At 44.0% G+C, this 27845-nt stretch overlaps 1 protein-coding gene and 1 long non-coding RNA gene across 2 annotated transcripts in view; one reads left to right on the forward strand and one right to left on the reverse strand.

The window, feature by feature from the left end:
* Positions 1–27845, forward strand: part of cav1 (caveolin 1) — a 481528-nt gene that overhangs the window by 296989 nt on the left and 156694 nt on the right. The gene's annotated exons all lie outside the window — the stretch shown is intronic.
* Positions 22508–25280, reverse strand: LOC311018388. Its single transcript, XR_014597714.1, has 3 exons — positions 25210–25280; positions 23388–23536; positions 22508–22573 (listed from the first exon to the last, which is right to left on the reverse strand). It is a non-coding gene; the product is annotated as an uncharacterized lncRNA (long non-coding RNA).

Below are 27845 nucleotides of genomic sequence, written 5' to 3' on the forward strand. Positions count from 1 at the left end.
AATTCGAGCTATCCGCGTGTATGTGTACATTCTGAGCGAAACAACCCATCACATCCGCATGTTTGTCAGCGCCCTCTAGCGAAACGACCCATCACATCTGCGTGTATATAAACGCCCTTTAAGGTTAGGGTTAGGGTTAGGGTTCGGTGTGATAAACACGCGAAAAGGCCATTGTGCGTAGTGATAACACGCCATAATGGCATACGAGTTGACGTGTCATACATACGCCACTTCATGAGATCAGTTTGCACATGAACACATGGTTAGTTTCATAAACTGTCATTTGTCCAAAACAATAAAAGTGAGCAGAGTGTTTTCCTCTGGCATGTCCCTGGCAAACAGCAGCGATGCTCAGCTGTGTGATCACTCGTGGCCCCTATCACTTAGAGGGTGATGAGTGAGCGGTCCAACAATGATGGCATCAAACAGGTAATAACATTTTTTTTTAGGAGGTTCAAGTCCCTGCAACCACCAGAGGTCCTTGAGCATGTAGCCATAAATCAGCAGCGATAATATCATGCAGTTTGGTGGAGCAGAATGTGAGATTAGCTGTGGACGGACATAGAGATGCACGCACACACATGCCTGATCTCATTATCTCTATAGTTCTTCTTATCTTCTGCGTGTGGATTTGATCTTAAAAACACTTTTGCGATAGTTTTTGTCCAAATAAAGACATGTTTGGTTTTGACTGCAGGTTTATCTCTCTGCTGCCTCCCGTCTCTCACGCCTCGGACACCTACAGCTCTGTAACCAGATAGAGTTTATCAATCAACTGACAACATCCTGTGACACATGCTGAGCAGACCTTTCATTACAGGCTCCTACAGTCGGAGGCTGGATGATAGGGAACAATGTGCTGTTTACAGGACAGAACCAATACTTTTCCTTTTCCTGCACTTCACCATCAACACTGATAGCTCTGTTGCTCGTAAGACTTCTCTATCTTCTTGCCAAGTCAACATGTTGTTTTCATTACAGATTCACTTCCAAGCCAGAAAATCTATAAAAGAAAGAACAAAAGCTGTAATGGGACTATAAAACGTAAACTTGTTTATTTTACCTGAAGTTTCTTCATTACCTACATCACGGCCTTTAAATGAACAAAAGAAAATTCCATAATAGAAAACCGTGTGTTTTTCTGCAGCTGTGATCATCAATGTTGCTGGAAACTAAATGGTTTGGCTGAAGATCTGTAAATGTAATAAGATATATTGTGGAGATGTGATTGGATTGATGGAGAAACAAAAACGAGGTGTTTCAATTTCTCTCACTCCCCCTCCTGTGTGTGTGTGTGTGTGTGTGTGTGTGTGTGTATCGCTGCCACTGTCTCTATGGTGTGTTAGCATATGAAGTGTGTAGCTAGCGGCCCACGGCGTTAACATTGGCCTTTTGGCCACTGCCCTAACCCCCCCCCCCCCCCCCCCCCCCACCCCCCCCACACACACACACACACACACACACACACCCTCCCACCGTGACAGAAGTCCCTCTGAATGGAGCCAAGCTGTTTCTATTCACCTTCAAATGAATTCTGCTCTCTTTCACCAGTGAACTCCCACCCTCCCTCACCACCCCCACCTCCTCCCTGCTGCTCACCCCATAATTCTGCCTCCCTCTTTGTTTTGTTGCGTTAACCACGAGTTTCCCTGGAAACATAATTGAGAGTCCATTTTCCTTGTGTTGGCAAGTCATTTAGCAGGAAACAGGGTTGACATGTCAACGTTGAGTTATCTGAGCCACCTACTGGCAACAGGAAGTACGCCTGGTTGGACGAAAGTTTAATTTACATTACATGTACGTTGTGTTGGATACACGTCATATACAGCAACATAATACCTGTTCAGTGTGTGCTAAACGCCACGCTCTCCACGCAGGAAGCAACGTCTAACGCCTGCAGGGTCTGATAGTTGCAGAAATGCATGCGTTTATATTTCGACATGTTTCTGTCAGTGGAGTCTTGTGGCTTATTTTAACGACACCAGAAATTGTTAAATGAGTTTTATTTTGTTTCTGTTGCATGTTGATGATCAGCGAAGTTTTGAGGTTTAGAATCTGTAATAAAACCACCTGCACTTTGGGATTCTTTACAACATGGATTTTCTCCGGCCTGGAGAAAATAATTAGAGTGCTTTTGACAGTCCTGCCCCCGCCACAGAGGACTTTTTTTTAAACTTTGCTGTCAGTGCTTTTAATGGACGTAGGCCTACACCTATCGGTATGTTACGATGATTTCAAGCAATATAACAAAAATTCTGTTAAAATGTTAAAATTCTGAATAAAATAGCCTATGATGCCTAAGAGATCTCAGCTTGTGTTAAACCAACAACACAGTTCACATGTTTCGCTCAACACTGAAACCTTAAACATGACACACCGTCACATGTCTATGTAGCAGTGTGTCAGCCACGTTAGTGAAAGAATGACGATTTCAGTATTGTGGGAAAACAGCAACTGATAAGTATATTTGACTGTTGTCAAAACTTGGTATAAAATGTGAGTTCAGTCCAAGTTCATCACCAAACAATTTGTCACATCTCAGGTCGGATCATTCATCATCCATTAACTTGTTTACTGCCTTGTTTGTTCCGGTTTCTCTCCTGGAAAACCCCAAACTTTCTTCCTCTCTTTCTTCCTCTCCATTCATTCGCTACGGGCAAACTGGGTTCCACGTCCAATGTGTTGTGTCGCTGCTCTCTATTATAATTCAAGTGATTCCTGCATCCTGTACTAGTTTCGCTGTCTCTGAGACATTCCAATTGGTTCATGTTTCCACCAGTCTGTTACCAGGTGAGTGTAACGGTCAGGCGATAACCTGCTGGGCAACAGACCGAGGTCTGCAGCTGTGGCTTTATTGTGCCGGAAACAATCTAGTTTCAGCCTGAACTACACAGGCAGTCAAACACGTTTAAAGGTCTGGAACATTACATCCAATTCCAGATACAAATAGTTCCTCAACTGTAAACGGTGTCTGAAACTCAAATTGGAGGATTGTGATTCGATGTCGGAGCAGTTTGATGCTATTAACCCCCCCTCTGGTTTTACCCCACCCTCACTACTCATTCAGCAGCTAATCGTCTCCTCCTCCTTGTTTCCTTGCCACCGGCTGCTCGTCTCAGACGCGGAGATCCTTTGTCCTCAAACAAAGACTTCACCACATGCATTAATCGGGTCTGGAGCTAGACATGATGCACAATCAGGAAGTGAGCATGGAAGTTGTTGTGTGAGAACGACAGACAGACGGACAGACAGACAGACAGACGGAGGCGGACAATGAGAGCGTGTCTGCGTACACCGCTGCGTTGCGAAATCCGAAAGTCAGCGTGGGATGCACAGGAACTTGTTTGCGCCTGAAAGAGGAAACGGGTGTGAGAAGTGATAGATACCATGACCGGACGCACAAAAAGAAAAACAAACACAAAATCATAGACTTGGAATAAAGTATTTTACCACGAAGTTCCTTCAATCCAGATGTACACTTGGTGTTTCCATGGGATCTGGATCGTGTGGATGTCAGTGCAGGTGGAAGTGCACACAGAAAACAGGCGTTGATTGATGAAAACAGTGAGATGATGTTAAAAAGAATTGGAAGTGGAAGGTGAGCTAACTCTGCCTCTCTGAAGCCTACAGACAAGCCCTTCCTCTGCAAACAAAGAGGGCTATGTGTTATGTTCACAGGGGCATCCAGAGGAGACTTCTACTGATATACGGACAAATGTGACCAACCGAGCTCTGCTTGAGACAATCAGAAATAAATATTGTATATCGGCCCCCCAGAGCTCTACGAAAGAACCTTGTATGTGTTTCAAACATCAAGGTCGCTGATCATATTTATGTCTGGATGACGTTATTTGGAGTGTTGTTGGAGCACCTACAATGCATAGCCTAGTACCCGTCAACCAGACTCTATTCAGAAATCAAGCATTTTAAAAGTAGTTAGCTTGTCGTCTTGCAGACAGACCTAACAAAGCATGACTTCAAACTTTTTACTGATCACCATCATCATGGAGTTATTTCAGCATCCTTTTCATCTGGTTATTGATATTAAATCACAGCTAAATACTTTATTCTGGGTTCCTCCACCTGTGGTAAACCAGCCCACATGGGTCTTGCTAGATCCAGTTAATCCAGCTTGGTGAAATCCACCGAGCACCTCTGGATGATGTCATGAACCCAGACAGGACGGCGTTTGTTTCCTGGTGGATCTGAGACTTCAACATGTACAAAGCAGTAATAGTGGTGATTTTGACCTTCTTTTGACATTCTTACATGGAGGTGAACGCGAGTGACGCGAATAAACACAAATCCTCCTGCTGTCAAGGTCACGTGAGTAACGCAAGGTGAGAAATTCAACACGTATCAGTCAGGCTCTAATCCAGATACAGATCACATGTTAATATTATTGGGTGTAAATGGGCTCTAACGGCACCACAATTAACATAATGTAAGGTGACAGGAAGTTGCATATGAGACCCCTTACCTGATGGATAAAAAAACCCACTAACACCCACTAACATCAGGCTTTTGTCTTCAGTAGGAAAGGTAACGATCGGTGATTTATTCCCAGGATAAATGACGCTCCCAGGTTTTATATTGCTGCTCCAATTGGCAGCGATGGAAACACGACACCCTGGTTTCTGACACGCACAATCTATCAATCTATCAAAAGAGATTTGGACAATTATTATTATATATTCATCTAACACGCTCTCCTCAAAGCCACCAGACTCCAGTCAGACAACAGTCATTTTAAAAGATACACTTCATGCAAATTGGATAGAAACAAAATAAAATCATCAAAACTGTCTTTGTTGGTCTTTTCCACGGTTCCACCAATCACCAACTCTGATTGGAAAGTTTGAAAGAGAGACTAAAGAGATTTTCAAAAAGAAGCAACCCCTATGACATTTTCTGGTACATTTGTGACGTTGAACGTGACGAATCAAACCTCCTTTAAATGTTAATCTTCCAAGGCGTTCATTGGTGTGTGGCGCACCGTGATGCGATAGTGACGCATTCGGCTGAGGCGATGCAGCGCGGACGCCAGAATAACGTGAAGCAGAGGAGCGGCGAGGTCACAACAGGATGAGCTGCCAGGTTCCTGCTCACAGATAACAACTGCATGCTTCCTTCTCTTATCACACTGATGGTATCTGTGCAGGGCCGAGACCTGAGCAGCACGAGATGCCTCCGACAACTTGCTCAGTATGTGCTCTGGGGCTTCACACCACTGTGGCTTCATGGGGCCTGACTCGGATTCAGAAACGTGAATGTGGATTAGTTCGGGAAAGGGTAATTTTGTGTTTGGTTCTCGTGCACCAGATTCCCTTAAGGCGAGTCCACACCGGAAAAAGTGCCCGACCCGCGTCGGTAAATGAAGTCGGGCTACTTAATATGGCCGACTCGAACAACGACATGGGCGGTTCACACCTACGCAATTACAGCCGACGCCATACGTTCCGCGCTTGCGCGAGATGTAATGTCTCCAAAACAACAGGCGGCGCTAATCTGTATTGTGGGCCAAAAAACACGAAACCCGGAAGTAGCCGGTCCTCTCTAGACCATAACACAGAGCCAGTGTCCTCACCAGTCACTGTTGTCAGCAAAGTGAGGTTGTAGACTGTAGTTGTGATTACTCTCTGAACGGCCTATGCGATTAAACCATTGCAGCGTATCCAGAACGCTGCAGCACGCCTTATCTTCAATCTACCCAAATTCTCCCACGTGACCCCCCTCCTCCGTGACCTCCACTGGCTCCCTGTTGTAGCACGCATCCAATTCAAGACGATGACACTGGCCTTCAGGGCCATCAATGGAACGGCACCTGCCTACCTTCAAACACTGGTCAAACCTCATGCCCCGAAGCGAGCACTCCGCTCCTCTACTTCAGCTGGCCGGCTGGTACCACCATCGCTGAAATCAAACAAATGTCGCTCAGCAAAGTCCAGACTCTTCTCTGTTCTGGCGCCTCAGTGGTGGAACGAACTCCCGACCAATGTCAGGACAGCTGAGTCATTTGCCATCTTCCGAAAAAGGCTCAAGACTCACCTGTTCAGACTTCACCTCGACTCTACATAGCATGACCCACTAACACCCTCCCTCGACCCCCCCCGCAAAAAAAAAAAAAAAAAAAAAAAAAAAAACTCGGATCGTAGCACTGTTACTCTTGAAGTACTACTTTACTCAGATGAGGACCTAACACTTGTTCTATTTTTAGCTCTTACTGCATCGGCAATGATACGTCGTGGTTTCTTTGTTTCCTTCTTTTGACAAATGTACTTATTGTAAGTCGCTTTGGACAAAAGCGTCTGCTAAATGACCTAAATGTAAATGTAAATGTAAACGGAAAAATCTAAAATGTAAAATGTAACCCGATTCCACTGTTTATCTGGTATGTTTACCATCGTCACTTCCGGGCTTCACTGATTCGCTAGTCAAGCTGCTAGCCTCCACCAATCAGAATGGTAAAAGAATGACATACATTTGAGTCGGCTGAAATGAACGCCGACGTGGCCGACGTGGCCGGACCACACCAAGTAGACTCATGTCACGGACGCCGACTCTCTCAAACACGCCGATTTTCGGTCCGGTATGGACTCGCCTTTAAGAAAACCTCTCATCTTCCTCTCGTGGTTTTCTTCCCTCCAGCAGGGTCAGCGATACGTCCTGGACCACTGGCTGCATGGTATTGGATACAAGCGAAAGGGATTTTGTCTGATTTAACTGGAGTTAGTGGCAACAATGAAGAGCATTCAGAATAACTGTTTATAAACAGCCGATATTCTTGCTTGTCTTGTTTACTTATGTGGGTCATGTCGTTAATAGGTCATGTCCTTCTGATATTATATGATGTTCCAACCAAAGAATCGGGAAACCTCAAGTTCCTTAACAGGTTCCGGTTAGAATTCCTGCAATAGGAAGGAGCCATAAAAGTGTCACTAATCATGCCGCGGTCGGAGTCAACATGGCGGGCATGCGGCACATATAAGGTGTTTTACACAGAGATCCCGCTGTCATCAAAGAAAGTAGACCCTTCACACCGTTTATACTGAACTTTAGTTTCCAGGGTAACGCCACAACAGCGTTTTTATTAAATAAGCGTCAGATGTATGGTTCCCCCTCGCACACCAGAGCAACAATGGAAGGTGAACCGAGAGTTGAGTTTCTTTTGCTCTTCGTGCACATTTACAAAACTCTTCGTCCCCCCCAGGAAAAGGAGTGTAAAAAGTGTCAAATGACGAAGCTTCAGACAAAAAAATTCTTCAAGAAAGCCTGCCACGCGTAAACACCATTTCCACTTGTGTTTACATCAGTGAGGTGGAGATTGAGACCTTTTCCAGCCCCACAGTGAGAGATCGTATCTGCCGTCTCCGGCGCCCGTTCACTCACCATTCACATGTTAATCCCAGAAGCATTCACATTCACCTCGCTTCTCTCACAACGTAATGATATGTGCATTTTCCCGGCGACTTCCAGGGAGTTCCCCTCCAGCTGTTCCGTGACAGCCACAGACACACACCCGGGTCTGAACTCTGCCAAGACAATGGCGGCTCCAGCGTTATCAACTGCTCCATCACTCTGTCTCTGCTCTGCATCGCCGTATCTGTGAGTGTGTGTGTGTGTGTGTGTGGGTGTTACAACAGACGTGAGGGATCCTGGAGACGGGACCTGGAGACGGGACCATGAGACGGGATCCTGGAGACGGGACCTGGAGACGGGATCCTGGAGACGGGATCCTGGAGACGGGCTTGGTAAGCCTCAGTGCAGTTTCAGGATCACATGGTGAACGTGTGAGCGAGACCCCCAGAGAGGATTTCCCCTTCGCTGGGTGTCCATTTCCATCCGGCTCGCTCCTGTCCGTCACTCTGCGTTCACACAGACACAAACAGGCTTCTCCCCTCGGTAGCTTCCGGCCGTGTTTAACATTAAGCAACGGGATTTGCATATCTATCAGCTCAGCTTGAGCAGTTGTTGTGTGGAAGCTGCTTACTGACATCTGACAGTGACTTTGTGTTTTGGACTGAAGGAGGATTCGTGTTCGCTGTTGGCACTTCTTAATGGAAATGGAAAGAAACAGAAGAGTAAAATTGCTGTAAGAAAATATAACCGCATCATCTGCATAGAATATTATCTATAATAAGATATCTATGGAGGGAGGGAGACGGCATCGAACCAAAAACCCCCAGAGAGCGTACCGGTCTTTGAAGCAAATCTAACTTAGTGGCCGGGCGGTGGAAATACTATTCACGGGTTGGTCAGATGATGCTGTGGGGCCTAAAAACTCTTTTCATTGACTTGCATTGAGAACGAGGCGGCTCATATATAAAACGCAGTACGAACACTTACATATCATTAGATCCTAAAATGGGTGAATCCAGAGTTATTCGTCCGTCATCCATGGACCGAGGGCTATACTCTCTAACTGTACGTCTAACTTTTTCTGCTTCACGCGCCACTGTGCACCTTTCATAGGAATGAATGGGGCGTCGTCTCCAACGCTATACAGTTGTTTTTATACATCCATGCTTAAAAATACTTTAAATAGAATGTGTGAAACAGAAGTGAAATACGATTATATATTCATATGAATAGAAGGTAAAAAGCCAAAAAACAACAATAAAAGAATAAAGACAAAATGACACCGCACCAACCTTCCAAAGTATCATGGAAGTCCAAAACTAAACTAAAATGTTATTAATGTTTGCCTACTGTAGTTTATATGGTTTTTACATATGTTGTCATGTAGAGTGGGCAACACATTACATTAAGTCTCATATAGCTACAAAAAGTAAGATTCAAAACACAACAGAAGAATGCAAAATGTATTTTGAATGAATGTCTCAGTTGCTGTATTTTTGGAGGTAAGATTAATATGCGTTTGTAAACAGTATGAGACACATTCCAACTCAACTCAACTCAAACTTTATTTATAGAGCACATTTTTCACGACCAATGGTTGACCAAAGTGCTGTACAGTTCAGTAAAACAAATACAATACAATACAATGAGAATAATAAAAATAAATAAATAAAAATAATATACATAAAATACAGTAGACGGGTGTCATGCTCAGCCTGAATTAAAAGCCATGGAGAATAGGTGGGTCCAGGTTAATTTAGGCCAAATCATCCCACAACACTGGCTGCTGTCCAGAAGTAAACAAGCCGACTGACACTTCCATCTTATTTTGGTAACAGAAGCTTCTCTGCGATGTTTACATGTGAACACTGATCTCTCCGTTACAGAACATCGTCGCTGTGTTTCTAACCTTCGAAGGCTGAAATTGTCCAAAACAAATTAATTCTGTCACATTGGATTTTATTAATATAACGCCATAAACCCACCAGCATCTCTTGGGAGGTGATGTTTGTGTTGCATCAGCATGGTTGTCCAATCTGGTGCGATTCCAAGCCGTGCGCTGCCGTGTTTTCCAGGCAGAGCAGGTGAAGGAAAAGTCAAGGTGTTCAAGGGGACAGGAAGTCCCGCTGCCATGCACTTTCTTCTTCTGTGGTCTGGTGAAAACAGGAAGAAGCCGCTGTCCTTCGAGAGCGGCTTCGCAAAAACAGACGGACCAAAACAAGCGTGAGCAAAACAGGAAATGCAGAGGGGGTTTACAGCGGATGAATGTGTGTTATTCTGTATGTTCTTTTTTTATTGGTGCAAGAACAAAACAATAGTGACTTTACAGATACGTTGCATAAAACAAGAGTGAAATGCTCATTTTTGTTCATATGAATAGAAGAGAAAAAGTGCAAATAACAACAATAAAAAGAACAAAACATGTGACACTGTGAACCAAAACAACTAAATAAAACAGAAAACAATTAATAGAGATATAATGCAGCTACTGTCACTGTAGTATAAAGCATATGTTTAGTGTGGATGTGGGGACAAAGAAAGAAGAGAGCATAATAATAATAATAATAATAATAATAATAATAATAATAATAATAATAATAATAGTAATAATGACCTAATGTATGATGAATATTATATAATAGTATACTACATAATGTAATTGTTATTATTATCATCATCATCAAGTCATTGTGGTGCTCTCCTGGGAGTTCTCATAATGTTATTATGAGTAAGTGAGGCAGAAAGACGAAGCAGCACACAAACAGAGGAAGAGGTTTGTCGGGAATCGACAACGAGGATCTATTGTATGGAATCGAGCGACGATTTGCCCAAAAAAGGCCTGACTGTGTTTCTGTCAGTAAAACATTGCTGACATTCCTGGTCCGGCCACCGAGGAGGTCGGGGCGTGTTTCAGCTTCTCAGCAGCTGTGCAGACGTGTTCAGACGTCAGCCGGTGGACTCCGTGTTCAGACAGCCGCCAAAACAACATGTCGGACGTGTACGCACTCGCCGCCGAGGCACTTCTGCTTTCGCTTCGTATATTGTGCACTGTCGTCGAGGACTCGTGTCGCCATAAATCCTCAAATATTTATTTCAAAATGGAGCTAATTACATCCAATCATCCGTTTTGTTTTCTCATCTGCTCTCATTTTTAATTTTCTGCTAATTTAAACTGAATGACACATTCAGGGATCATTTAAATTCCTTCAGCTTCATTCTGCATCAGTACAACAACATCATCGTATCCTGCACACACCGATGTGTCGCTCTGGGTTTCTGTTTGCAATTATTCTCTCTTACTAATTCATTGCTGAAGATTTCACATTAAATGATTTCCAGCAGCTCTAAGGGATACAGTTTCTCTTTTTTTTCCCCTTGGAGGCTTTTAATGTGAAACAACTTTAGGAAATACTCAGGTTCATTAGCCGTGTTTCCATTTAAGTGTTTTTATGTGTAGCCTACTTTGATTATTATTTCTTGCTTGAAGTGTTTGTTTTTTTTCACTTTGTCGGAAAAGAGTTGATGTGTTGACTTGGACGTGGAAACACCTTCGCCGAGTTTGTTCAAACTGTCGTGTGTCTTCAGACTCATATTTATATTTTCCTTTTCTCCGGCTGCATGAAACATGAAACATGAAACATGAAACATGGTGCTGCTGACATAAAAGAACAATTCAAACATGCCCAATTGAAACAAAATTCCTGAAGACTTCTCCATTTTTGCGGCCGAGGTGACTTTGTTTCCTTTTCACAACCTCTACTTCTTCTTCTGCTTAGTTTACGTAAAGGTGTAAAGCGTATAAACCGCCAGCTTCTGTTGAAAGCTGTTTCATCAATGGAAACTTGCCTAATTCTACATTTCCAAAGTTCCTGTCTGACATTTCAATGGTATCATAGCTTCCGAAAGTTATATCCTTGCAAATGTATTTTATTTAGTAAATCCCATTAGAATGACAATTTGTGAAAAAGTGTGAATACATAGAGTTTCATATCCTTATATCCTGCGTGTGCTCGTGTTTTATCTAAAAACATTTCCTGTGAAAATATTCTCACTGGCAGACTTGAAAGTCAACTCGATACGACTTAATTGGCGACAGCTGCTGCTGAGACGAGTGCAGATGCTGTTGAATTAGAGCCAGACAACAGGAGGCGTGTCCACTCTGGAAGTCCTCAGCCAACACAAAGGGTCACTGTTATTCAAACTGCTGCATAAACAAGACAGACGGAGCAACACGCGGCGTCATCGGACCACCGCCACAATGTGATGTAATTGAGTTTGTCTCATCGTTTCCTGGAAAACATCGAGGAAAAAATGAAACACAGAAACGTTGGAGTTCAATGGCACCGCGTCGTCCTCCCTGTGTGTTTTTAATGACCGTAAATCAGGATTTTATAACTTCCTGTTATATTTTATGACTGTGTTTGAGGAGAAAACAAAAGATCCTGAAGTCAAATTACAACAATTGATGTTGTTATTTTTGTCATGGTTGCTTGAGTACTTTTTTCACCTGTGTTTTTATGTAACGGGAGCAAATGTTCATGTGTCCGGTACAGAAGCAAAAACTCAGAATGTCGATGTAATAACTCAACTTTCAGACGGTAACAAAATAAAATCTTTATTAGAAAACACATTAATGGTGCTCATAACAACACAAACTACAACACACACAGAGGGAGAGCGACTTCTCCTCCAATATATCTTTACATTACAAATAGCTGTTAGAGCATTAATATAGCATCGGAGTCCTGTATACAGGCAGGACTTCAGCTCTCCAACGGCCTCATCATTACACAACATCTGTATTTACGAGTAAATCATACGGTTTACACCGAATACATTTGAAATAAGTCGGCGAGTTAGCCGACGATGAGGTCTGAGGTCTCGATGCATTCCAGCGCCGCACGGCCTCCCTCGTCCGTAACATCCCAGCGATCCCCCCGGAAACCAAACAAAACAACACAGCAACCACCCGCCAGGAAATGAGCCGAGTCGTACGCGTTCAGACAAGAACCTTGACAGCTGTTTCAGCCCAACACGCACACATAGACATCCTCACACGGTCCCGGCTTCCCATGCGAGTACGGCTCAAGTATGGGAGGAATGTGGTAAACACTGGGAAAGGAAGGAGGCCCCGAAGCAGCGTGGGTAATGACCTCCCCGCGTAGGGATGAAGGGACTGCGAGCAGGATAAGGGCCATTATGTGGTTATTCGTTGCTGATTTGCTCGTTGTGTGACCTTAAGCGAGGAGGCCCCTGTAATTAGGCCGCCGAGCGTCTGGTCGGTGGGACGAACCAGAGGTAGAAGACCTCAACGAGGAGCGAGCGCAGCGAGGAGTGGCAATGTGAATCTGAAAGGAGCTGCAGCTGGTTCTCCGGGGGAACCAAGGTTTTCTTCTTCTTCAATGTATTTGGACATAGTCACAGAGAAGTCTCCCATTGGTTCGTGGAGGGCTGCACAATTAACCTCATATTAATCACGATCGCGATGACGGATATACAACGATTAAATGACCACGATGTAATGTGATAATGACGTTTCGCTCATTTAAAAATGGTTGCATATCAAATCAAGCGTTTCAGTAACAGCCAGCCACCAGGGGACTGATGGAGATTTTTTGGCTTGACTTTCTGGGGCGCTGCCACACCGCTGAGCGTGCACGCTGCAGCTGCAGTCCGGGGGGGGGAAAGAGTAACACACAACATGTGACTCTGTTTGCCTGTCTGCCCTCTGAATTTAGGTGAAGAAGAAGTGAGTTTTGATGCAAAGATTTGATAGTTAGCAGGAATGTAGTACAGTGGGAAAGTAAAAGTGAATGCGGTGCCTTGTTGTTATAATTTGGGGTAAAAGGGTAAGGTCATTTTTATTTTGTTTCTTGGGGATGCACAGGGACAAAGGATATATTAAAGGATATATTGACATTTGAAAAGCTTGGTTCTGTTTGTGAAAATGGGAACGCGCAATAAAAATCTGTTTTCCTTCAAATCAACGAATAATCCTGATAAATAATCGACTGTAAAGATGTTTTTTTACAACCCTCATCGACCCTCTGACACACACCACACTGTGCGCCTGCCAGCCACAAGTGTGACGTCCAATCACCACACAGAGTAATAGTGTTGCCGGATCAATACCATATGTGGTAGCCTCTGGATTCAAGGTCCGGGGGGAAACCGGAGAAATGCATTGTGTATGGAATGTGGAAATATGGCCGCGTCCATAGTGTGACCAATGATGCCCTTAGTGAATGTTATTTCTGTCAAACTACTGAAACTTTGAATGAAGAAAACATCGTTTGTGTGTCCATGTCTATAATCTTGATACACATAGTATGTCCACTAAAAGGTAGGGGGGTCTAAACAAGAACTGAGGCTGCTAGACCTGACCTCACTACCCCCCAAAATGTAACCTAGCTGTGGACACCCACACTGTTACTCACACACACACACACACACACACACACACACACACACACACACACACAATCGGTCACCATTGTTCAGCCGTCCTCCTGAAGTCATTTCAGGAAAGCAAGCCCCTCTCAGCTCCACGCCCCCCCCCCCCACCCCCAGAACAATTAGCACTAGGGATGACCTTTGACCTACCGAGCGAGCTTTAGGGGAAGAAATGGGCTTCGAGGAACAGAGGAGGACCCGGAGCCATGAGTCTTCCACGCTCCTAAAGATAAACAATAACTGGGGGAGGGGGTTTATGAAGAGAGCGCTTCGTTTGCTTCGGCTTAGAGGATGTTGTCTCTCCGTTGAAAGCGCGATCAAACACTAAAAAGGTAATCTGACATCTGCAGGCGGAGCTGCCGAACTCAAGGAAATCCTGTTACAAAAAAGGCCTCCGAACCCTTGTGTTGTGTGCTGTCAGCTGAAGTAGCAGCTGATGTTCGTTGCCATGTTGCTGTGTTTGTTGGGAGTTCATTAATGTCCCGGTGGCTCATTTAGCTGGTGTAGTTGTGTCACCGAACAGCAATGCACCATGAGTCCGGTTTGGTGTGAGGTAAAGTACATTTTTTCATTGTGTTCCAATTGTTTTTTTATTCTTCCAAATCTTTTTTTATGAACGACTGCATTAAACTGAAACAAAACTACACCAAAGCTGCAGTAAAGTGCACAGAACCACCTCGACGTTTCACGTTTAAAGGTTGAGTCGGTGATTCTATTCAGAAACACGTCTGTTATATTTCTTGAAATCCTTGTAACCTAGTAACCCATATATAACTTAGCGAGTACATTAAATGCCCTGACATAAAAAAAAAAAAAAAAAATCACATCTGTGGCCGTGGCAGGACTGTAAAAACTTGTCCAATCAAAAAAGTGGGGCCAGAGAATATAATTTGACGGCCTGCCTGTCTGTCAATGCTTACTTCCTGATTGCACTCTGCTGGTGCTCTATATATCGGTCTGAACGAAGGGGGCGGGACTTTGTAGGTTCGGCAATGCGTTCAAAGTCATGGTCTCTGGTTTTTCCAAATGACCTACTCTGCCTTTAAGTCACCTGACCACCAAACAAGCCGGCCACTTGTGCCACTTGTATCAATCGAGGCCCGCGGTACAGCATTTTTTAAATCCACTGACGGAGGATTTTTTTCTTTCAGCGCTGTGACGGTGACACACAGCGCTCAGAGTCGACAGCCGTTGGCCAAATACCCCGAGATGCAGCGATTACCACTGTCACTGCTCGACCAGCTGGGGCCACCAACTGTCACACGGTGCTGAGCCACAACACAGACACACACACTCACACACTCACACACACACACACACACACACACACACATACACACACACACACACACACACACGTATACATGCACAGTCCAGTAACACAAACCAACTGGTTCCATACATGTGGTTCATTCTCCCCCATAAACAGCCTCACTATAGTCATTCATATGGCATAGTCACCGATCCAAGGACACACGTGCCCCCCACCCTCCCTCCACAGATATTTTCGTTCCCACTGTCGGTCAAAAGCCAAACACCCCTAATCCGCGGTGTTGGCACACCATGTCCGCCCCACCAAATCTGGGATTTGAACGAGGCCAGAGTTGGCCCCGCTTCCTTCCTCGCCTCACTTGCCCCCCATCCGCCGCTGACTCCCAGCGTAACCAGCACTCCCTGGCTCCTCCAATCCCATCAGCCCCGCGTAGGGCCAGCTGCCCACAGGTCTCGTGCGTGGCTGCAGCGTCTTAAAGGATCTCTCTGCCGCTAATGCCACTTAATCACAAAGAGCTTCGGCCGAAGGGGAACGGCTGGCGGTGCCTCCCCAAAGATCAAAATGTCACCATCCCAGGGCCGGCTGCTCGCCCGGCTGGGCCTTTCGCCCGCTCGGCATACTGCGGCAGGCTGCCAGGACACAAGGGGTGAGGGTTACTGTACCACAGCCAGAGAGGAGTGTATGGGCCATATAGGCTGCCAGCAGGAGGGAGAGCAGGACAAGACTGAGGGCTGATGGGATGATGAGGAGATCCAAGCTCAACCTATTGGTATTGGATTACTTTTATCTCGGTGCAAGAGTGATGCGTACAAAAGTTAGTGAGTTAGTGAGTTAATAAAATGGATTTAGTGTATTCCCCTGCAATCCGCATGCAAAGTTAGAAAACTCTAGGTCCTTTTTCATGGAGGACATGACCTTTTGGCCTTTTCTTGATCTTTCCATTATTAATATAATATTTCTCATGCCAAATTTAAACAAACACGCAAACAAGATCTTCAGATCTTTGATCGGGAATGTAGATCTCTCGGATCAAATTCAAAAGCCCGATCTCAACCCCCTCAAATCTCAAAGTCTTGGCCTTGGTCATGACCTGGTCTTGGTTTTGGGTGGTCTTAACACTTTCACTGTCACTGGAGCGCTTGAATAGAGCAGAGGCCCGCTGGTTGGAGCACCTGGGCCCCTCAGACATGGGCCCTTTTCACAGCCGCCATTTTGCCATGTAAGCTGTAGCTGATCAAACTATTGTTCCATTCTGTTTCATGTCACAGCGATTTCATTTAGCCAGACAGCACAATAGCTGGGCCCCGGCTCACCTAAATGGAATGCGGCCATGATTAATGTTATTAATCACACCTGTGAAAATGGCCGATAAAGACGAGGCTCTCTCTCTGTGCTGCATTCGAGTTATTTTCACCCTGAGACATTCACTCAACTACGAACCGTAGAGATAAGGGTCTGGGTTTAGGTACTCACTGTGCTTAAAGCCCACCAGAGCTGATGCGTAGTCACTTAGCATCCTTATTTTGTCTGCTAACGTGCTTCACGCGGACAAACCGTTCTTTGTGTCTTGCTCAAAAGTGCTGAATCTTTACTGTTTACGTGACAAAGTTCCACTTCCTGCCTTCCTGGCGCCTGATCACGCCTCAGCCACAACATGGGCCTCCTGTCCCGCTTCCGCCCTCTGTTCAGGAAGACTGGCCAGAGGTCCCCGAGTGTTTGGTAGAGGACAGTGCACTGGTGAGATGAGACCGGAGGCCCCCGAGAGAAAAAAACCTCTTTCATTAGATAGAGGGAGGAGACTGGGTCTGTTCTATAGGGGCATCAAACTAATCCTCCTCCACACTTTACCTGGAGACACATCCACAATCTGGCTTTGAGTTGCTCTCTCTCTCTCTCTCTCTCTCTCTCTCTCTCTCTCTCTCTCTCTCTCTCTCTCTCTCTCTCTCTCTCTCTCTCTCTCTCTCTCTCTCTCTCTCTCTCTCTCTCTCCCTGCTGCTGTTTTATTAACAGAGACAGATGTTGCTCTTACGCAGGAAGTTACCAAAGACAAAATATGTTCCTGGTAAACCAGAACAATCTGGAAACATCTGTGTGTTCATGAAGGATGAATAAAAAATAAGATATCCCAGCAACAGACTCTCAGACAACTAATCAATCAATCAATCAATCAATCAATCAATCAATCAGTCCACTGAAGAGGGATTCCCCTACTTTGGTCACGGTATTGATGGCCTTCCAAAAGCGCGGAATCCGCTTTGCGCTATCAATCGCCGATTGATCTTGGGTCCGGCGGGACCCCTTTGATGAGAAGAACAAAGGGTTCTCATTGGGTTACACAGGTCAAGACTGATGATGCGTGAAATCAAGGCCTCGGAGGGGGAAGACACCCACATTCCCACGGGAAGATCATCGTTTCTTCCACAACATTCCTTCACAGAGAAGCTAAAAGCTCTCCATGGACAAAGCTTCGCCAACTATCAGATGAAAATTAACTTCAAAGTGGAACTGGAGGTTCGGGGTCGTTGGCGAGGCGAGGGGCCGAGGTGCGCGGGTCCTTTCCTGGAGTCGGGTCACCTGATGTGAGTTCACTGTAATAATTCCTGTTTATCATGAGAGGGAGACGATAGGAGCCATTTCTGATAGCAAGGGCCGTCTCATCTGAGGCCTTCTCGCTTTCTCTCATCTGTCATCTCCTTCCTGCCCCCCCTCCCTTTCTCCTGTCTGGGGATAGACGCGTTGACAGATGGACCGAAGACATCCGGATGCAGGAGTGGGGGGTGTGGGGGGAGTGCAGAGGGGGGTGAGAAACCTGGATGGAAGGAAGCCAGCAGAGATGGAACAACACCAGCGGTTGCCAGATACAAAGTGTTTCTCCTTGTGAGTGAAGGAGAGATGTCTGATTCTGGGAAACGGAGGGATGATGAAGTGGTGGAAGGAGGAGAGGGCTGAAAGGGGGGAGGGGGGCAGTGTGTGGGTCTGCCAACACCTGGTGGGGATTATAGGGAACAGGATGGGTTGGGGCTGGGGGTCTTTGTTGTGTTCTGGAGAAAAGATTTTTCTTTTTTTTGGCAAGTCGCTCGATTAAAGGCTTGGAGTGGATGTGGGGGAAGTCAGGCTTTTCCAAAACACTCACGCACACAAACATCGGGGTTATTAACGGTGATTTAGTGCAGCAAAATGCTATTGCTTGTTGTTTGCTTTTTAAGGATTTTATTTTAAGTCATTGAAAGTATGAAATCCTGAAAAGCCCCAAAGCCACAATGTGAAACAAAAAACATTTTTAAAGAAAAAATAACAGTTCCCAAATACAAAGTTGCATTAAAAAGCAGGCTCAGTATTTCCTTCCTTTCTTGTGAACATTAGACAAACAGGAGTAGATGGTAATGGAGGAAGATTCATTGACGTGTTTGTATAGCTGTTGGGCAACATTGGAGCTGTTTGGTACAGAGAAACTTGTTTGTGTGATCAATTCATAGTTGGGTTTTTCATGATTTGTTGACTATAAGTTGTCATCCTATCCTTTAAAGCTGAGATCTTCAAAAGGGGGTCCGCGACCCCTAGGGGGTCCGCAGCGTCACTGCAGGGGGGCCCCCGAAATGATTTGATCCCAAACTTTTTTCTATCAAAAATTTAAATATGTCCAAAAAATACACATTAACATGAATACAACCTATAATAAGCTAACATAAATCTTCCCATTTGTTTAATGTTATGTGAAATTGTGATGCTGAAATGCCAATATAGAATTAAAATATGTATGTATTCATATAAATATATTAATCTGTCAACAATTATTATTTGTAACAGCTCAGCATTGTAGACATACATCATTACAAAGTGTATACATGTATGCTTTAAAGGGTTGTGAGATGTTTTTAATTCATTTTTAAAATATATTTTTTAATTTTAGATTTGCCGCAGTATTAATTAACAAAAAAACAAATGTGTGCACAAATGGGGCGGCTGTTCCTCAGAGGTAGTCGTCCCCCAATCAGAAGATTGGCAGTTCAAATCCTGGCTCCTCAGTCTACATGACGAAGTGTCCTTGGGCAAGATACTGAACCCCCAAATTGCCCCCAATGCTGCGCCATCTGCGTGTGAATGTGTATGAATGAGTTAGATCCTGATGTGCAGGCGGCTCTCTGCCATCAGTGCATGAATGTGTGTGAACAGGTAAAAGTGACTGAATGTAGTGTGAAGCACCTTGAGTAGCTAGTTAACTAGAAAAGTGTATATAAATGCAGGTCCATTTACCATAAATGACTACAATCCTTGCCGAACGGTGGATACTTATGTTGACCTGATGGTTCTGGCAGTCTTCCTGTCTTCCCGCTTGATTTGGCTTTCACTGATTCACAGAAACGCACCGCTTCCGTGTCTAATTTTAGAAAGATTATGGACTCTGACAGGAGCTCGGTGTGCAGAGAAGATGATCTTATTTCGGTGTGAGGGGAGAATTCCCAGGTTACAGCACCAGATGGGGGGTGACTCTGCTATGCTGACATTCGATGGAAAGGTCACCGAAACGCTGGAGAGGAAGCAAGAAACCAGCAGTGGCTGCGACACCGAAGCCTCGCTCATTAAAAATCTTCCCCTTGAACACGAAACGCTGTCGTTTTGCATCAGACTAAAGGAGAACGGAGGGAGATGTGTGTGAGGTGTGTGGCCATGTCTCAAAAAGGCAGAGTGGGGAGTTTTTTGGGGGATATTTTGGTGCATTGCTGTGTGCTGCAATGGGAAGGGAAGGCCCAGTCAGGGAATATCATGAACAACTCAGCTCATTTTTGCAGTTTTGGAGTCAAGATTTACTGCATTTCACACACTAGCCTGCTTAGGCCAAGTTAACGGGTACTACCTGTTCTCTTCGTCTTGGTTATAGAAGTAATGTAGAGTCAGGTTGATTATCTTATGTATCCATCATTCATATGTTGTCTTTTTTTCTGATTATACCAGACAGGGTCTCGGGGACAGCAGGCTGGTCCAGACATCCTTCTCTCCAGCAACGTTAAACAGCTCTTTCTGAGAAATCGCATGGCATTTCCTGACCAGACGAGATATATAATCCCTCCAGAGTGTTCTGGGTTTACCCTGAGGCCTCTAAGGATGAGGCCAGACAGATGATTTTGGTCTCTATATCCAAAATCTACATTTTTCGGACAGCATCCGAAGCTCATATCTGAAGGTCTGAACGCAGACGGACTGATAGAACAAGAGCTTTATTTCGGCTTTTTTTGCCGTTGCCTTTCAGTAAAAAATACAATCAATTAATTGTTTATACTGCACTGTAACTTCTATACCTTTGATATTCATTTTTTTGTTATTTTATTTGCTTGTTTTTTTAATTTTTTATTCTAATTTTATCTGCTTGTTTTTTTATTTTTTATTCTGATTTTATTTGCTTGTTTTATTGTTTATAATGATTCTATCTTTGTTTCTTTCCAATGCTTATAATGTTTTATGTAAAGCACTTTGAATTGCCTTGTTGTTGAAAGGTGCTATACAAATTGCCGTAAGCTGTTGACGAGCAGCAGAATGAAGGCAGGCAGGTGTCCTGTCAATCCAATCAGCGAAGGCAAAGAGGATGAGGGATGAGAGAAGGTGAAAGGACCCAAGGGTCAGGGCGGTCTGAAGGCAGGAGACTTTCATGTACTGGGAAGTGGGCTATACCAGGTGCATTGTGGGAGCACAGGCCCACAAATGCAACACTAAGCCAAACTGAAATGCAGCATCCATTCAGAATTATCACAGGCTGCAGTGTTGATGCAAAATCTTACGGGCCATTATTAATATTTCATACATACATTCATGAGGATTTTCTTTCTTCTTATCAGAATCAATTTCATTTATTATCTAAATAAGATGATCACGTCCTCTAAAGCACAAGGAGGGTAGCTTTTTAATTATTTATTTTATTTTACAAAATGATAGGTGATTTATTTTGGTGAATCCAGGTGTTGTGAAGGGGCAGGTTTTTCCTCACATTTGCAACACTAACGTTTTTTTCTTTCTTTAAACTAATGACTCAGCATGTATCTTAGTCAGCAATGTCCTGCCTCAAAAAGAATCACAGCAAAGTCTTCTTCATGTGGTTTGATTCGGGAGGTCTGGATCTCTGCGTCACTATTTAAAAAGGAAATGTTCATGGACGGCAATAACATTTTCAAAGTTCCTGAATTTCCAGTGGCTGTAATCAAAATTCAAATATTTTGCTGTTATTTATTTTGTAAGTTACATTTTGTTTAGAGAAAAAACGAATAAAGAGGTTTAAATTCTAATAATAACAGCACAGATACATGTTTTTCATTGACTTTGGCAGATATTTACAGGTATCTTGGAGTCACAGGAAACACCTGGAAAATCTTGTTTCCATTCCTCCACCTTGTTGAATGAAATCGTCTCCACCCGGCGTGATTCCAGAAGCGTGATCCCTTGACACATTCACCTCGGAAGAGGACCACTAAGACCGTGACAGCCGGCTTAGAGAAAACCCATTAACCAGGAGAGGATCCTCTGGTCTGGAGCCAAACACATGACTGGTCCGACACATGGCAGCCCGAGGAGAGAGGAAGAAAGCTAAGAAGAGACAGAGGGACAGCGATGATCCGAGTGACACAGTTCCTCACAGGAAGAGAGAAAGTGGATCAGGATCTGTCAGGCCTGAGCATGTTTCCATAACGATAAGCTTCTTATCACATCAGCCAACAGAAAGAAAGTGAACCACTTAGAGCTCATCAAATGATTGATTTTTTATTATATTAATGTTTTTAAATTAATTCTCTCTGCCAATAATTCACAATTTTTTATAAAAACCTTATTTCTTTTAGTGCTGAGTCGTCCTAACCGGCCGGTAGCGATCAAGGATAAAACCAGTACCGAGTGTGTTGGTGGGCCCAGAGCCCCAAGGTGAAAACTTCCAAAAGATATTGTATAAAGATATAAAACAGAAAAAGAAGCATATGTCCACATGTGAGGAGCAAGAGCCTATAGAGACCACATGGCAGTAAATTGGCTGCAGGGATCAAAAAACAAACTCAAAACCTAAGACGAAAAAAATACCAACACCCACTGTTTTGCAAAACTTGAAAAGTCTTTAATAAATGCTCTTAGCAATGACATGTTTCCACTCATATATGAATACGTGATGGCTCACAGATACACTAAAGCTGCCAGGTCCAGGTGTACCTGGTCCAGTCCAGGTGTACCTGGTCCAGTCCAGGTGCAGTCAAGCAGCTTGTTGTGTACATAAGTAGTAATCATAAAGCTATCAATATCTAAACAATCAAAACATCAGATATTCACACACATATTTAAAATTAGTTTGTTTGTTAATTATATGTAATTATGTTGACTTTAGTCATTACTCGTAGAATCGAACTATTTATATTCAGACCTACCTGACTGCACCTGTGTCAGTCATCCATTGACCTTGACCTTAATTCCTTGGCAGCTGACAGCAGCATCGGTATCTGTGTCACTCTGTCACCTTCCCTGAACAACACCGAGACCAATTATTAAAGGCTTTTGTGTTTTGGGTTGTGACTCACTGATCACAACACAACCCTTCTGATGAAACAACAGTTCCATAAATTATTTAAATGATTAATCAATCATATAAATAGTTGTCAACTAATTCATTGGTCTATTACATGTTTGATCCCTAGAAAACAAAGTATAAGTTACAGAGAAAGGTTGAAACACATGGACATATTTTCATAGATGAAGAGAGAAAAGAAGAAGAAGAGGACATTGGCAGATTTTAGACTGCTATTCCGATGACTAATACAGAAGTTAAACATTGTCCATTTAGGGTAAAACTGTGTAAAGACTTGGCTGCTCGTAGAGTTGCATCATTCTAAATGTACGTGCAGCATTGCACATGTGAATCAACTGAAGGTTCGGGGCCGACGCAAGATGAGTGCATGAAATGTCCTAACAAGGCGAAGAGTCTAAGTGAGTGCTGAGTGTCTGTGTGTGAAGGTTTAATAGGAAATCCCAGATGGCACTTCCTGTAAATATGTTTTCAACACACACACACACACACACACACACACACACTTTTTTAGGGGTCCAAAGTCACTGCTCAGGTTTCCCGAGCTGCAGTTCCTTTAATGGCCACTAGACTCTGCCTCCAAGAAAAGGTTGATTATGTTGACAGACTGGTGTCTCTCTTCAGAAATATAAAAAAACACATGTAACATACAAAAAGTCCAATTTTGGAACTATGTGAAATAACTTCACATCTCTGTGGTAAAAAAAAATAAGAAATAGTGGCTTTAGTCCATGACAGCCGTCCGACACTCACCAAACAGGTTCTGGACGAGCAGGAAGGAAGGATGTGTGATCCACCAGAGTGACCTTCAGCCCATATGGACCAGTAACAGGCCAAGATGTCAGGAAGTCCACCACTTCCTTATCTGAGGAACGGAGACGGGCTGTTCCCACGTTTGGTCCCTTTATTCCAGAAAAAAAGGAACCAGATAAAACAAGTGAAAACTGAGTCAGGTTGGATGTCCAGCAGTATCTAGAGGAAGGGTGTTAGACAGACTTTCTTCCTTTTTTTGTTCGAGAAGCCAAAATGTGCTGAGTGTAAGTCAAACTGCGTTTCAGGTCTTCTTTCAAAACTGCATTAATATTGTATCTTGCAGAACTATGGCCAATCCTTAAAATGCATAAAAATGCCAATAAAAAGTCAAAGTGTGCAGCTTTGATTTCTTTGTTTTTGTTGCAGCATTTTGCAGCAAAACCTGAGGCTTGAATCGTTTAAGTCTTTAAAGTGTTTTTTTGTATATATATATATATATATATATATATATATATATATATAACTTAAGTCTGACTCAGGTCCAAGTCTCAAAGTCTCAGATCCAGATTGTGGATTTGCTCCAGTGCTACTATAAAAAATAACTGAAACACACACCTCTTCTTTGACTCATGAGGAAGTTATTTGCACCCCGTCGTGGACCACAAACAGTAAATACAGAAAACATTTAACGGTCACCGGACCGGTTATGTAAATATCTCAAACAGAGGTATGCAAGTAGGAAAAGACATCCAGCGCTTAACACCCTTAATTAGCGTTTCCTGGAAAACATGAGCACGGACCGGTTTTTAGTAGAAAGGCACTTTGTGGCTTATTGGAGGGCAAGACGTTCGTGAACACTGGCCGGTTCTATGGAAGTTAAACTATTTAGAGATCAGAACACTGTGTGTCCAGGATACAGGAAGCTGGAGGAGAAACAAATAACATTTATTGGCCCACAGAGGAAGGGAAGAGGGTGAAGCTGTTGTCAGAGGGCCTTGTGTGCCGTTTCCTGTGTGAGAGAGAGAGAGGAACAGGAAGGCAGAGAGAGAGAGAGAGAGAGAGAGAGAGAGAGAGAGAGAGAGAGAGAGAGAGAGAGGCATAGAAAATCAACTGGGGGGATCAAATGACAACAAACAGATCACTCAGGAGCTGAGGTCCCTTTGAAGCTTCCCTGTGCGGAAGTTTTTACCCCCCATGCTCTCTCTCTCTCTCTCTCTCTCTCTGTCTCTCTCTCTCTCTCTCTACCCTCACTTTTTTCTCCCCCCTTTCCACCGGAGATAAGCTTTCAACACGCTAAGCCCTGTAAAAACAGGCCACGAGTGTTTGAGATGTCCCAGCATGCCACGCTGCATCAGGCTGCTGCTGCTCAGGACCACGCAACCCCGAAAAAATGTGTTTCCCCTCGTTGTTTTTGTCCTGGAGTCGTCTTCATTCTGTGCATTGTTGCAGCAGTTACCATAAAGCAGCAAAACACACATATTCAACATATTCTGGCAGACTCGAGACCCGATTAGGTCCCAGACAGAAAGTGAGGGGTCAGCAGATAATTAACGGAATATGGAGGAAGACAAGAAGACATTGTAGCTTCTTTCAGGGCCAAAAATCCTGCATGATTCGCTGCTACTTCTTAAATATAAACTGTTTTATGAAAAAACACTTCATGCTATAATGACTGAGTATAGTGTACAATGTGAACTAATACCCCTCTTTGGTTCTGAGCAATAACTAGAACATTTTTAAAGATGAGTTCAATTTGGATGCATGAGATAGATTGTAAACCAATGGTTATACTTGCATCCTCTTCAAGAGCAATAACACCGACTTGTTTGCTGTCTGTAGTGACGAGTCCTTGGCTTTAAAGCATGACCTCACGCTGGTCTGGTCCAAGTCGTTTGACAACAAGTTTCACTTGTGAGATTTGACAGAACTATCCAGAACGCTATGGTTGCCTGACTGTGAGAGGAAATGAAGGCCTTAAGAATAACTACATGGAAACTAACTAAGCTCGTCTTCTCACTGATGGTCCAGTTACTTACGTAGGTTTTTAAGAATTCAGCAGCAGTTTACATTTCGTCTGTGCATTTTTCCACTTCATGATCTGCGGTTGGAGGCTGGACTCGGTAGGAAACATCAATCACACATTTGTCCATCTGTAAGGACAGCAGATCAGATCCAGATGCACATCACCAAATACTGTGTTTTAACGGTTCATTTGCACCAGCACCCCCCCACCCCCCCACCCCCCTCCTGTCAGGTTTTATTTGACCACATCAGCAGTGAGAGCTTTAACTGCCAATCATGTAATAAACGCAAACCTGCTTGTTTATTTATTAATTTTATGAGCGAGGCAACAGAAGCCGGTTGTTAAACCCTTCTGGCAAACAGACGACGTCTTTCCGTCAAACAGACATTAAATACAAACAGAGGAGCCATCAGTCGGCCGGTGTGCAGGTTTCTCTGTTTACCTGTTTGAAGAGGTGTCACCGTGTGTGTGTGTGTGTGTGTGTGTGTGTGTGTGTGTGTGTGTGTGTGCACATCACATCCACTACAATCAATTATGGTTACGGCCTCATCCTGTGAACCTCAGCGTAACTCAATAAGCGTGGGTCTTCCTCTCCTGCCTGTCTGTCTGCCTCCTCTTCTCCTGTCTCTCTCTTTGTCGCGGGCTCCGTTCATCACCTCGTCCCCTGAAGGGGTTTAAAGGGGGGATTTTTTAGAAGATAATCCTCCTGTTTTTACAGAAACAGGCAGGAAGCAGCAGAAATGAGACGAGGAAGAGGAGGAGGAGGAAGAAGAGGAGGAGAGCATCTGTTGATTCAGTTTGGGGCTAAAGATAATGTTTGCCTTCCGGCTGGTGCCGCCTACGACCAAACAACTTTACCATGTGGGGTAAAACAATATACACAGAAAGGTTGTTTTGTGTTTTGGTATAGAATCCAAGTTTTCTTCCTGCAGGGTGGAAAACCCCCTGAAACAGCATCTCGGACCCCCGAGGACACTGACACGCTCCACCAAAACAGTCAGACAATTCTTCTTAAAGTTTTTTTTCTTTTTAAATGTAAACATTGTTTAAAGAATTAAAGATGTACTAAAATCACACTCCGACAAGTTTTATTATTTTTATTAATTTTCTTTGGTAGAAAGGAGTCTGTCTGTCTGTCTGTCTGTCTGTCTGTCTGTCTATCTGTCTGTCTGTCTGTCTGTCTGTCTGTCTGTCTGTCTGTCTGTCTGTCTGTCTGCGCACAAAAACAATCTGCACATTAATACTAGATACCATAGATAGATTTGTTTTAATTATTTGGTTGAACTGATCCTTTAAAACAAACAAACAACCTTAAAGTGATTCAAATTTTCAAAGTTCATCACAAGTTTGTTTCATGTGTATTCCTTGAACAGCCATTGCATAAGCCTGACAAATCCATACATATCTCTATAAACAACAAAACACACACACACACACACACACACACACACACACACACACACACACACACACACACACACACACACACACACAGTTCAGCAGTAAACTGTGAGCATGTGCTCGCCTGGTGGCAACCCAACAGCTGTATGAGCTCCTTCCTCAATACAGACAGGAAGCCCCGCCTCCAGGAAGCTATTAACAGGTTATAGGATCATATTCACTATAGACACACACACACACACACACACACACACACACACACACAAGGCCTGTGTGCACTTGAGATCCGAGTGGAAGTGAAGGTTGAAATTGGTCGTTAAATGTTTCCTTGTGACTCTCTCTCTCTCTTGCTTCTGTACACAAAAGGTGGAGCCACTGAGCCTGTTTGTGTGTTCCTGTGTTTCCACTTACGTACGGAAACACCAGAGCACACGTCCGAGGCCTTCAAGGCAAAGGGAGGTCATCTTGGCGGATTCACATTTCTTCCAGGAGTCACTTTAAATGTTCACTTCGGTTTTTAAGGCGGTCAAATTATTTCTAAATTTGACTTAAAATGTTCCCTGTATGATATTAATACAGCAGCAAACAGCTACGTGTTATGTAAGGATACAGTGGAGTAATGAGGTCAATCTCCCTCTGTGTGTGTTGTAATCCGAGCTTCTCTGTGCTTTTCTGACATTGCCAGCGAGCACGCCTCGCTGATTAGCTGGCGGTCGCCACTGCACATCATATGCTCATATGGTGATTTGTTGCCACGGCGACGCTAGTGTGGGGTCCACCCTCCAGTTCTTTTTTAAACGGAGGTTTCAGTTTTTGGAATTCACCCATTTACGCATCTCGTCTGTTTAATGTGCATGAAACTCCAGGTCTTCCACCATTCCAGCGGCCCCCCCTCTGCAGTGTTTGAACTGGATCTGGTCCCCCGTCTCACTTTAACTGGGAGAGGGTGCAGGAGGATGAGGATGAGGAGGACCACCGAAGCCAGAGAGGAAGCAGAGGATGTGGTGGGGAGAGCAAACAGCAGCTAGCGGAGA

The sequence above is a fragment of the Eutrigla gurnardus genome, assembly GCF_963514095.1.
Source record: "Eutrigla gurnardus genome assembly, chromosome: 9".
In the NCBI taxonomy this organism is placed as follows: Eukaryota; Metazoa; Chordata; class Actinopteri; order Perciformes; family Triglidae; genus Eutrigla; species Eutrigla gurnardus.